Raw genomic sequence first — 14026 nt, 5'->3', positions numbered from 1 at the left:
TGTTTGCATTTTTTTTTTTATTTTCAATAAATATTATTTTTTAATTCGGAGGCAGGTATCTACTAACCAAAGTCTCGAAACAAGTTTTGCTTTACAAATATGTTTTTAAAGTGAACGGCCTTCACATTTAAGCCTAGTACATACTTGGTGAAGCAAGTCGTGAAGTGAATCCATACATTTTTTTTTTTGGTTACCCGTGAACGTTCCTGTGAAATTTCGTGGTGAAAAAAAAATTGGAGAGTTTTGCTCTCTTTCACTCGTGAATCTACTCTCCTCATATATTTTTCGAAAAAAATAACAAATTTGTGCCTACAAGATTTTCGAAAAAAAATTCAAAAAATTATATTTTATTTTCGAAAATCATCGAGTGAGATACCAAAAATAATTTTATTTGACATTTGAATGAAACTCTCAGCGATTTATCGCACTAAAGTCAACCACTGCTACGTTGAACATAAATAATATGTATTTTGAAATTTTTGAGAAACTTACAATAAACTAATAAAACATATTATGTATGTAAACACTAAGATTCACACTTTAATAAACCGTATGAGCAAATGGACCTTAAAGTATCTAATAGTCTAAGAGCCGGCAGCATATTTTGGCAGTTTTGATATAACCGAAATTCGAGTGTGCACATATCTAGATATTCACCACAGTATCTCAACGGAAAAAGTCTGGCAGTGATCTTTTTCAGCTTTCCTTTGCCAGACGCATCCAAAGTGCAGCAAAAAATCAACTTTTGGCGTTTTGGTATAACCAAATAAATGATACACCAAAAAATCATAAAAAATCCCCTGATTTCGAAACTGTGGGTACCGCAAGTTTCTTTTTCAGCTTTCCCCCCGCCAGACCGCTTTAAAGCATTTTTAAGTGCATTTTTCTAATAAAAAACCTAATTACTTATTTTCTGTTAGGTATAACCGTATGATGGTAACAAATTAATATTCTATGTCTATTCCAGGTCCAGAAAATATAATTTTTAGCCAGCTATTTTTCAGCCTTCCCTCTGCCAGACGCATCCAAAGTGCAGTCAAAAATCAACTTTTGGCGTTTTGCTAGGTATTAACCGAATAAATGATACACCAAAAAATCATAAAAAATCCCCTGATTTCAAAAATGTCGGTACCAGAAGTTTTTTTTCAGCTTTCGGCCCGCCAGACCGCTTTGAAGCATTTTGAAATGCTTTTTTCTAATAAAAAACCTAATAGCTTATTTTCTGTTGGGTTTAACCGTGTGATGGTAACAAATTAAAATTCTATGTCTATTCCTGGTTTAGAAAATATAAGTTTAAGCCAGATATTTTTCAGCCTTCCCTCTGCCAGACGCCCTTAAAGGTTTCCCAAACAGGTTTTTCCATACAAAAAACACCTAGTTTCTGTTTTTTTCTTATAAAATTGAAATAATATTTTTTTGTTTAGAGTAACCATATGATGGCCAAATATTAACTTTCTCTGCCTTTTCCTGATTTAGAAAATGTAAGTTTAAGCCAGTTTTGTTTCAGCCTACCCTCTGCAAGACGCCCTAAAAGGTATCTCAATAGTACAGGAAAGTTAGATTTTGCTATATGAGGGTCTGGGAAAAAATCCGAAATGCATTTTGACTTCAGGGCTCGAAAGGCATAAAGATACGAGTCTTAAACCACATTTTGTACAATCGCATCAAGAGTCATTTAGCCGCCATTTTTTTTTATAAAAATTTTAGTTTTTCGCATAACTCGCGTTAACCTACAGAAAAACAATGTATGAAAAACTTGAAATAATTTAATTTTCTACAATATATTATGTTAAATAACATTTTTCGAATATCCCTTTGGTTTAAAAGTTAGGGTGTTTTTTTTTTAAACACGTCAAAAAGTGATTTTCTTATTTTTGTCATATTGACAGACCGTTTTCGATCTGTAGGCAAAAAAACTTCAAAAAAATTGCAATTTTTTGTATAGGGACAAACAAAATGACTCTTGGTGCGGTTGTACAAAATGTGGTTTTAGACTCTTACGATCCCTCGGTTTATGCTCTTTCGATCCCTGAAGTCAAAATGCATTTCGGATTTTTTCCCAGACCCCCATATAGCAAAATCTAACTTTCCCGTACTATTGAGATACCTTTTAGATCGTCTTGCAGAGCTTAAACTTACATTTTCTAAATCAGGAAAAGGCAGAGAAAGTTAATATTTGGCCATCATATGGTTACTCTAAACAAAAAAATATTATTTCAATTTTATAAGAACAAAACAGAAACTAGGTGTTTTTTGTATGGAAAAACCTGTTTGGGAAACCTTTAAGGGCGTCTGGCAGAGGGAAGGCTGAAAAATATCTGGCTTAAACTTATATTTTCTAAACCAGGAATGGACATAGAATTTTAATTTGTTACCATCACACGGTTAAACCCAACAGAAAATAAGCTATTAGGTTTTTTATTAGAAAAAAGCATTTCAAAATGCTTCAAAGCGGTCTGGCGGGCCGAAAGCTGAAAAAAAACTTCTGGTACCGACATTTTTGAAATCAGGGGATTTTTTATGATTTTTTGGTGTATCATTTATTCGGTTAATACCTAGCAAAACGCCAAAAGTTGATTTTTGACTGCACTTTGGATGCGTCTGGCAGAGGGAAGGCTGAAAAATAGCTGGCTAAAAATTATATTTTCTGGACCTGGAATAGACATAGAATATTAATTTGTTACCATCATACGGTTATACCTAACAGAAAATAAGTAATTAGGTTTTTTATTAGAAAAATGCACTTAAAAATGCTTTAAAGCGGTCTGGCGGGGGGAAAGCTGAAAAAGAAACTTGCGGTACCCACAGTTTCGAAATCAGGGGATTTTTTATGATTTTTTGGTGTATCATTTATTCGGTTATACCAAAACGCCAAAAGTTGATTTTTTGCTGCACTTTGGATGCGTCTGGCAAGGGAAAGCTGAAAAAGATCACTGCCAGACTTTTTCCGTTGAGATACTGTGGTGAATATCTAGATATGTGCACACTCGAATTTCGGTTATATCAAAACTGCCAAAATATGCTGCCGGCTCTCGGTCTATAAGTAATTAATTAAGTAAATAAAATCTTTCCTTCTTTAAAATATATAATACCCACCTAATAGTCTTAATTTTCTAAATTTTCGAAAAAACCACACTAAAAGTTTTCGTGGTTGATAAAGCACGCGTTAACACACATACATAAAACTCTCTAATAAACTTTAAAGAAAACACCTACCGTTGAAAAGTTTAGAGCTCTCATCAATTTTATCCTTGCCCTAAGCTCTAAACACTTTTAACATTTCAAAATAATATGTTAATTAAAAAGACCACTTTACTGCTGAAATAGGATACGCATCTTTTCGTCCATGATATAACAAAATATTCAATCTCTTAAATCACAAACTATCTCATTTTAAAGTTTGTGTCTAGCGGCTACATGGGTAAGAACTTTCTACTCACTTTAACCTAAAACAACACACAAATAAAATAGAATACCCAATACACCCTTCTTGTTCGAATAAGATTATGTAGGTTTTTAGGTAATAAAATATACATTAGGACCCAAACTCTCTCCATAGGCTGCCGGACAAAATGATTGGAATTCAAGATATTTTAGTGAATTAAAGTAGATATATATAATACTCTTCTATATACCCTTAACATTAAAAGACAACGTTTTCATTGAAACGTCATTTCAGTAGCAATTAAGCAAATACTTGGAGAAAATCCTTCCAATTTTCTAAATCTTCAAAGAAAATAGTATAAGATACTTTTCTTTTTTTTTCTATCTCTCTCATTTATATTCCTTGCGATTATCATTTGCATTTCTAATTTTGCCAAGCTTAAGTAGAAAAGTTTAAAATAATGAACTCGCACAACCAGGATGTTGTCTGTGTTTTCGAGGAGACATAATCAAGCGGAAGTAACACATTGCAAAAGGCAATGCTAAATTCACCACAAAGAGCTATTCACACTATACCCGTTGTGTCGTATTATATAAGCCGACAGACCGTCATCGTATAGTAAGATGGAATTAATAAACCTGCCAGAGGGTCCTTTAATGGCCACCTGCCACCACCAGAACCACAAGCACCCCATTCATTGCAATAGCTCAGTAGCTTCAGGATAGATATAACCAAACAACCAACCCTCCAAAAGGCACTAGGCACCCATATCTGTGGCAATCTTTTGCTAGCAATCTTCTTATTTAAATCCATTAACAGAGCTCACGAAGACAATTCAGTTAGTGTGGTGCTACAATGAAAGAATGTTTGTCTACATATTTGGTTAAATGGATAATACCTTTAGACACACCCTGTCATCGTTCAGTTTGGTTAGCGATAAGATATAGATAGAGATTGGAGCGTGGGCGGAAGTGGAAGGCGGAGGCAGAGGCGGAGAGTTGTGCTTTTGCTTTGGGTGGGTTTTGACAGAAACTTTTCTGCAATTACGTAAATTTTGCGAAAGCTGACTTCCAAGTTATATCTACATAGATTTAGGGACGTATAGAAGATCCAGCAGCCAGCATCTGATGACGACGACGATGACTATACCAAAACCCAAGGGGGTGTTGAGCTAGCTTGTAACATACAACCTTCTGGTGTAATTTGTCCTTTTTTGGTTTTGTTTTTGTTTTTGTGGGCAGTGAAGAAGTATAGCTGAGGGAAGACTACATACTTGTAATTGAGAGACCTGGGAGATTGAAGCGAATGTATAGGGATAACTATTGCACGTGATTGAAGGGTTTTCCATTTGACTTTTTGTTATTTGCTTCTCTGAGTGCTTCTTCTGTACATATCCTATAGAAAACATACATACATACTCAAGAGCTCCTATCCTTTCTTTGTACCTACTTTTTCGATGGAATCAAGAGTTAACTTCTATAGCATTTGTTTATGGAGTTGCTAGAATTGTTTGTCTTCCAAGTAGAAATATGTGGTGAATACAATGAATGCAAATGGATTCATTAGGAAATTGATAGAAATTTGTGACCTACTCTCATCTTTTTCTGGCTGTCAACGAGAAGGCTATAAAATAACATTGAATATATTAGTTTATAGTGAAGTCAACAGAAAATTCTTATATATCTTATTGGTGATGCAAGAGAATGTGATTCTCTTTTGATTTGATCATATTACATTATCTGACAAAATTGACTAATTTTATTTTTATTTTGCTTCTTCATGTGAGACCAAATAAATGCATAGTAATCCAGTTTTTGCTATATCGGGTTTGTTATTTTATGGAACAGAAGGAGGTACCTGAACAAGAGGATCTATTAGATACAATTAGTATCTTTTCAAAGTTGATTGTCAATGAAATAGGTACCTAATTTTATTTTCCAACTTATAATGGATTGATATGGTAGCATGTAAACCTGCCAAAAATCATGAATTCTTCAAACATGTGTCGTTATTTAAATTGACAGAGGCGGATCTTATGATAGGATAAAAATTAATCCAAGATCTTTGAAACAACTGAAATTTCTCAGTGAAAATCTATTCGCGTTCTAATAACCTCAGTACGATTATAACCATAGAGATCCTTTTTGCAATAAAAAGTCCCAAACTCTGGCTGCAACCATTTCTTTTACAAATTCTTAAATACATAGTCAAAATATTTGGTCCTTTTAACCAAGAGTAAATATAAGTTTGTTCATACGATGTCACACCCGTTAGTAAAATATGTCACACGCGTTACCTACATTTTTGAATTGTTATAAAAAAAATTTTTTAAATCTCCTTCAAATATACAGGGTGTCCCAAAAGTTAACATCGAAACGAAAACGGTAGATAGGGTAGGTGGTGACAGTTATCAGAAAAATAATAAAAAAAATCGCAGCCATATATTTTGTGAGTTATGGGCATTTGAATAAAAGTCGAAAAAAATGGTCACCCTGTGACTGTTTTTTATGTGCCGTGACTGCAAATCTTAATTTTTCTCATTTTTTTCTTTTGTTGCGGAACCTTGAATAACCCTGCTACCAAATGCATTCAAAAATTTTTACTCAGCTGCATCAGTTTTAAAGAAAATATTACTTTTTTGCCCAACTAAGTACTAAAAATTTTTACATGACTCTAATTCAATGAACCGTAGTGTAAAAAAAATGCACTACGATGTTTCGGCAAGTTACCTTAAAAGTTGGTGTGTTCAATTCTGTTTTCAAAATAGTATAACATTGTTGAGAATAATCCATAAATGACCGAGATAAAATTTATTTTGTTAAGAAATCCAATTTTTTTATTAGGTTATTTTTCCATAGGTATTATTTAAGTTTTTGTATTCTGAAAGGTTCTGAAAGGGTCTTGTGGTCTTGTTTTTACTACTTACTGAGACCGCCTCGTATTCAAAAAGGCATGAGGTGAATTTCTGTTTTCTGGTTCCTTGTCGTGCAATGGACTGCGACGTCAGAAGTCTAAGTTTGTATCCCAGCCTTCACCACCTAAAACATTTTTTTTCAAAGGTTCTATTTCTTACGAAAAATAAAGTAAAAAAAAAAACAAAAAATTCGTTTTTCAAATGAAAAAAACTACATTATAAATGAAAGTGAGCTCCAAAAAAAGGATTCAGTTTGATTTCTTTTATATAAGGATGCATTTTTAGGAAAAAAAAATCGTTTTTTTTTAATAATTTTTTATAAATACCTAATTTTCTGAAAAAAAAAAAAAAAAAAAAAAAATTAAATAAAATTGGTATGTATGCCAATAGTAGCAATTATTAATCAACACTTGAAATTAAAATCTGAAAAAAAAATTAAATGTAGAGAGTGGGGCTAAATGTAACAGGGGTAAGAATTAACAGCTAAAAAAAGCGATGTTCCTTTCAATATTAAGAAACGCGTAAATTAGAAAAATGCTCAATTTTTGCATATCTACCGGCACATTTTCTTCAGATGAAGATTAGACGACAGGGTGAGAAGTTACACTAGTGGTGCCCAAAAAATGCATGTTTGTAACTTTTTTTTTAAATTTTATTTTTGGTCTACCTCTTTACCCGAAAAAGATAGAGTGCTAAGTGTTTTTTTGTTATATGCAACTGTGTTTTGGCTCAAATTGCGTGTATATGTTATGTCTACATCAGTTTCGCTTTTTTTTTAAATTGATTTTATGTGCCAAATTTCATGCTGGGGCTAGTTGTAACATTTTTCCGGGGCAAGTTGTACCATGTAAAAACCTACCTATACTGAAAAATTGTTTACCTAATATAATTATCAACCCTGAATATGAATGCTTGTAATTGAATTTGTATTTATTTTGAAATTGGAAACACATTTTTGAACCACCACTTGAATTCATAAAGCTTATAAAACAATTTATGAATTCGAATAATTTTTATTTAAGACTACTGTCAAATTTTCTCTGGAAATCTTGGATTTGCTCCACTTTTTACAAATTTGCACCAAAATTTCATGACTGAGGTTTGTTTTTATTGTTATTAATTAAAAATAAATAAATATAAACAAATAAAGGTATTTTTCTCTTATTTTTAGTTCTTGGTACAACCTACCCCGGTATGTGTTACACTTTGCCCCGTATGTGGGGTAAGTTGAAACAACACGATTTTTTTTTTGGAAGCTTTATTTTTCAACATTACCGTTATGTTTTGCTAAATTTTTATGATGGATCTTGGAGCTAAAACATGGGTCTTTAATTTAAAAAAGGTCTGGTTGACCCACTTTCAAATTTGTAGGAGAACCATCGATTTTAGAAAAAAGTGTTACATTTGGCCCCACTCTCCCTAAATGTTTTCGAAAATTCAATAAAAATTTCAAAAAAAAATTTTTTTTTATTTTTTTTAAAAATCCAAAAATTATTTTTTTTTTTCAAAATTAAATTTTTAGTTTATATAAAAACAATATAAGTGCTTTTGTATAAAAAAAAATTTGCTAAAATAAAGCAAACTAATTGGGAGAAAATCCAAAAACTGCTATATACCAAGATTGAAATACATCGGCCCAGCCGTTCAGGCTGTATAGCACCTTCCACCTTATACAGCCAACAGACATCCTGACAGAATGACAGACTGACAGACAAACGGACAGATGGACTTTCGAGACCTTCGTTTTTCGCATTCTCTATCATCGTAATGTCATGTTTGATTGTTACCTCAACTTTTTTTCCTACGAATTCATAACTTGATATATAAATAGGTGCCATACCGCAAGTAAAAACGAGACATAAACAGCCCTATTTATAAATTCATCATAGAGAGTACATAGCATTATGTACTCTTTATAATGTATTTAAACAAAAAATTGTGATTTATAATATTTATGCAACGTTGAATAAAGGTTGTATAAGCTAAACGAGTTTTTAGGTTGTTTAGAGCCTGAATAAGAATTTATTTAGCTTAAATGTCATTTGAACATCAAATAATTTTCAGAGAAAGAAAAAAATATCAATATTTGTATATATTTTTGTTTTTTCATTGAAGAATTTATTTTTTTGATTACATTTTCAATTAAAATTAAATTATCAACTAAGAGCCAATTTTTCAATACTCAGATAAACCTCAGTTAGAGCTTATTCCTAGGAATAAAAGTTTTTTTTATATTGACATTTGGCAGTTTTTATTCTTTTGATAGTCTAACTGACGATTGAAAAATCAGGGCTAAATCAAAAAATAAGAAATTTGGAGATTTGTTCCTGATATAATTTACGAAAGATAAATTCATGTGTGTAGGGTATTCATCTTTTTCTTATGTGCCTACATTTTCATACATGTGAACAATTTGTTATCAAATGAAATGTGTTTTTTTTAGAGATTTTCTTCTACATATGACATTGAGAACTTTCGCTCACGTTTTTGTTTATTTTTTTTTGTTTATTTTTGAATCAAATGGAGTTATTTTATCGACAGATGGAGTTGTTTGTCGAACTAATTTTCCATTTTTAGTACTTATTTGGACACAAACCTAGCATAATTATAATGGCTAAGAAAATGTTTTAAAAATAGAAATGTATGTAACGTTGCATAAAGGCTACATAAAACTTTATGTATTGTATAACTATGCAGCCGTTTAGAGCTGTTTAGTGAAATCTAATAAATAAGGCTGAAAATGTTTATTTTAAAAATCTAATAATGGCATGTTTTGTATTATGTATAAATCTTAGGACTCGGGAACCCAACTGATATCTGTTGTTTTAATAATAACAACCCAAAAATAATCACAAAGATTTTATTCTGCCTGGCATGTTGGATTTATTTTGCTGTGATACTAAATATTTAATTCACCTCGTTGTCCTCCTTAATTTATCTTGTCTATTAATGTCGTCTTATAAAGTCCAATAAACTTCTTAACAGGCATAATCTCATAAGTTTATTTCCCAGCAGGATTTCCAGGCCACCCCTTGTGTACGTTCTGTCCAAAAAACATGAAATATTAGTTTTTCATTCATTGGCTTTATCCCTTTTTCAGCACAAAAACAAAAAAGGACATCCGCCTGCCAATTCACACACCACACAAACCAACCTACCTACCACACACATGTACACACACATACAAACACACACAAACGTTCACAAGCCAACCCAAAAAACCGGGAACCCGTCAAAAGTGTGAAAACAAAAAGTATTCACGACTTTTAGTATTAGGTAGGAAAGTATGAACAGATAAAAGTATTCAAGGAAAAAAGTATGCGCGACAAAAGTTCGAAAAATGGAAAACTATTATTTTGACTGGGTTTTGATCTGGCAATAGTTACAAAGAGAAATGAGAATTTGCGAAAACAAATGTGGCGATGGACAATTCTGATTGGTCAAGAAAGAATAAATAGACGAATTTATTGTTAGATAGGGCTGGGGTCTCAGAAAAAAGAGAGTACCTATACAGAAATATTTATTCATATAAGGATAGGATAGGAGGTCTAAATTTAATTTTCAGTCTCGCAGGTCGCAGCTGCGTTGAGCGAGGCAAGGTTAAGAGTGAGAATAAATAGACGAATTTATTGTTAGATAGGGCTGGGGTCTCAGAAAAAAAGAGAGTATACAGAAATATTTATTCATAAGGATAGGAGGTCTAAATTTAATTTTCAGTCTCGCAGCTGCGATGAGCGAGGCAAGGTTAAGAGTGCGCTCGATTATTTTTTTTTATCCGTAACAAAAGTGTGAAAACAAAAAGTATTCTCGACTTTTAGTATTAGGTAGGAAAGTATGAACAGATAAAAGTATTCAAGGAAAAAAGTATGCGCGACAAAAGTTCGAAAAATGGAAAATTATTATTTTGACTGGGTTTTGTAAGAGTGAGAATAAATAGACGAATTTATTGTTAGATAGGGCTGGGGTCTCAGAAAAAAAGAGAGTATACAGAAATATTTATTCATAAGGATAGGAGGTCTAAATTTAATTTTCAGTCTCGCAGCTGCGATGAGCGAGGCAAGGTTAAGAGTGCGCTCGATTATTTTTTTTTATCCGTAACAAAAGTGTGAAAACAAAAAGTATTTCGACTTTTAGTATTAGGTAGGAAAGTATGAACAGATAAAAGTATTCAAGGAAAAAAGTATGCGCGACAAAAGTTCGAATTTTGACTGGGTTTTGTAAGAGTGAGAATAAATAGACGAATTTATTGTTAGATAGGGCTGGGGTCTCAGAAAAAAAGGGAGTATAGTATACAGAAATATTTATTCATAACGATAGGAGGTTTAAATTTAATTTTCAGTCTCGCAGCTGCGATGAGCGAGGCAAGGTAGAGTGAGAATAAATAGACGAATTTATTGTTAGATAGGGCTGGGGTCTCAGAAAAAAAGAGAGTATACAGAAATATTTATTCGTAAGGATAGGAGGTCTAAATTTAATTTTCAGCCTCGCAGCTGCGATGAGCGAGTGCGGAGTGTTGGAGTGCGCGAGATTATTAGTCCTTTGAAATGTTGCAAAATTTTGACCGAACCTTGCATTTTAGGTAGGAAAAGATTTTTTTGTTTTGATGTATAGAGTAGGTTAATGGGAGTATACAATCTAGTTTTCGGGGCTGAAAACCCCGTTTAAACTGTTTTTTAATAATATCTTGCGAACCGTTAGTCCCACAAAAAAATGTTTAAGATGATTTTTGTAGATAATTTAGTTCTCTACAATTTTGATTAAGGTACTTTTTTCTGTAAAATTGGAAATAAGAAAGTTGTACTTGAAAATAGATGTACATTTTCAAGAAAAAATACTTTGAAGGGCCACAACTTTTTTTCTACAACTTTTATTGAAAAAATTCTTATGACAATTTTTAAAGATCATTTTATTTCCAACAATTTGATGTGCTCATTTTGCAGATTTCGTTTACATAAAGGTGCTGCAATGGTTCTACAAAAAAAGGTAACAATTTATTTTGGTACTTTTATAACATATATTTTATTTTTTTTACTTCAATACGAATGATTTCGAAGGAATATGTAAACTGGGTCAAAGCAGGAAGAAAATCGTATAGTATAGGGGATTTCAGGTCCTGGGGGAATAGGGCAATTTTCAAAAAAATATTTTACATTTGAAAAAAAAAAAATTGTTCAAAACCAACGATTATTTTATTTTTAACGATTATTCTATTTTTAATTAAACCTGTTTTATAAAATAGTTAATGAAAAAATAATTTTCAAAATCAAGACTTTGAAGAAAAATTACGAAAAAAATATTTCGAACTAATTTTGTTCGAACGATTAACCTTGAATAAATAAAAAATGTCTTGTGCACACATTAAATTCAATCTTTATCTGAGTTGAAATTTCACGAAAATATCTTATAAATGATATTCTGTACGAATGAAACACAGTATTTAAATCCATCAACTTTAACCATTTTTTCCCCACTAAAAATGAGTGGAGATAAATACTTTGGAGCAATAAAATCTCAGTTTTTTAAATGAAAACAACACAAAATATGTAAGCAAGCAGTTGATAATAATGAAAAGAATTTTAAACCATGTTTTCTGATCCTTAAGTTTCAAGAAAATTATTTCTTCCATTTAAATATCCTTATCCAGTCACAAAAAAAAAAACAAAAAATAATGGGGTTTCTTAGTAGTTTCTTAATAGATTTTTTCTTTTTATTTCTCGAAAATGACAAAACTCTTTTGCATTCGGTTTTTTGTTTGAAAACACATAACAGCATTGAACTTTGAAAACTAAATTATCACTTAATTACATAACATTTTGAACAAAATTAGTTCGAAATATTTTTTTCGTAATTTTTCTTCAAAGTCTTGATTTTGAAAATTATTTTTTCATTAACTATTTTATAAAACAGGTTTAATTAAAAATAGAATAATCGTTAAAAATAAAATAATCGTTGGTTTTGAACAATTTTTTTTTTTTTCAAATGTAAAATATTTTTTTGAAAATTGCCCTATTCCCCCAGGACCTGAAATCCCCTATACTATACGATTTTCTTCCTGCTTTGACCCAGTTTACATATTCCTTCGAAATCATTCGTATTGAAGTAAAAAAAATAAAATATATGTTATAAAAGTACCAAAATAAATTGTTACCTTTTTTTGTAGAACCATTGCAGCACCTTTATGTAAACGAAATCTGCAAAATGAGCACATCAAATTGTTGGAAATAAAATGATCTTTAAAAATTGTCATAAGAATTTTTTCAATAAAAGTTGTAGAAAAAAAGTTGTGGCCCTTCAAAGTATTTTTTCTTGAAAATGTACATCTATTTTCAAGTACAACTTTCTTATTTCCAATTTTACAGAAAAAAGTACCTTAATCAAAATTGTAGAGAACTAAATTATCTACAAAAATCATCTTAAACATTTTTTTGTGGGACTAACGGTTCGCAAGATATTATTAAAAAACAGTTTAAACGGGGTTTTCAGCCCCGAAAACTAGATTGTATACTCCCATTAACCTACTCTATACATCAAAACAAAAAAATCTTTTCCTACCTAAAATGCAAGGTTCGGTCAAAATTTTGCAACATTTCAAAGGACTAATAATCTCGCGCACTCCAACACTCCGCACTCGCTCATCGCAGCTGCGAGGCTGAAAATTAAATTTAGACCTCCTATCCTTACGAATAAATATTTCTGTATACTCTCTTTTTTTCTGAGACCCCAGCCCTATCTAACAATAAATTCGTCTATTTATTCTCACTCTACCTTGCCTCGCTCATCGCAGCTGCGAGACTGAAAATTAAATTTAAACCTCCTATCGTTATGAATAAATATTTCTGTATACTATACTCCCTTTTTTTCTGAGACCCCAGCCCTATCTAACAATAAATTCGTCTATTTATTCTCACTCTTACAAAACCCAGTCAAAATTCGAACTTTTGTCGCGCATACTTTTTTCCTTGAATACTTTTATCTGTTCATACTTTCCTACCTAATACTAAAAGTCGAAATACTTTTTGTTTTCACACTTTTGTTACGGATAAAAAAAAAAATCGAGCGCACTCTTAACCTTGCCTCGCTCATCGCAGCTGCGAGACTGAAAATTAAATTTAGACCTCCTATCCTTATTAATAAATATTTCTGTATACTATACTCTCTTTTTTTCTGAGACCCCAGCGCCCAGCCCTATCTAACAATAAATTCGTCTATTTATTCTCACTCTTAACCTTGCCTCGCTCATCGCAGCTGCGAGACTGAAAATTAAATTTAGACCTCCTATCATTATGAATAAATATTTCTGTATACTCTCTTTTTTCTGAGACCCCAGCCCTATCTAACAATAAGTTCGTCTATTTATTCTTTCTTGACCAATCAGAATTGTCCATCGCCACATTTGTTTTCGCAAATTCTCATTTCTCTTTGTAACTATTGCCAGATCAAAACCCAGTCAAAATAATAGTTTACCATTTTTCGAACTTTTGTCGCGCATACTTTTTTCCTTGAATACTTTTATCTGTTCATACTTTCCTACCTAATACTAAAAGTCGTGAATACTTTTTGTTTTCACACTTTTGTTACGGATTCCCAAAAAACCAATTGAAATGGGTAAAAACAAAAATACAAAAACGAAATCAATTTCGTATAAATCACTCTTTGGTCAGTGGTTTTCAGTTACAATTTAAAAGGAGCAGACAATTTTCATTATTACATCCTTTGATTTTTCCTTT

At 31.7% G+C, this 14026-nt stretch overlaps 1 protein-coding gene across 2 annotated transcripts in view; it reads left to right on the top strand.

Moving 5' to 3' along the window:
• LOC129916470 (V-set and immunoglobulin domain-containing protein 10) overlaps positions 1–14026 on the top strand; it is a 122812-nt gene that overhangs the window by 74099 nt on the left and 34687 nt on the right. The gene's annotated exons all lie outside the window — the stretch shown is intronic.

Source organism: Episyrphus balteatus, chromosome 3 (assembly GCF_945859705.1).
Source record: "Episyrphus balteatus chromosome 3, idEpiBalt1.1, whole genome shotgun sequence".
In the NCBI taxonomy this organism is placed as follows: domain Eukaryota; kingdom Metazoa; phylum Arthropoda; class Insecta; order Diptera; family Syrphidae; genus Episyrphus; species Episyrphus balteatus.
This window is presented reverse-complemented; position numbering and strand designations above follow the sequence as displayed.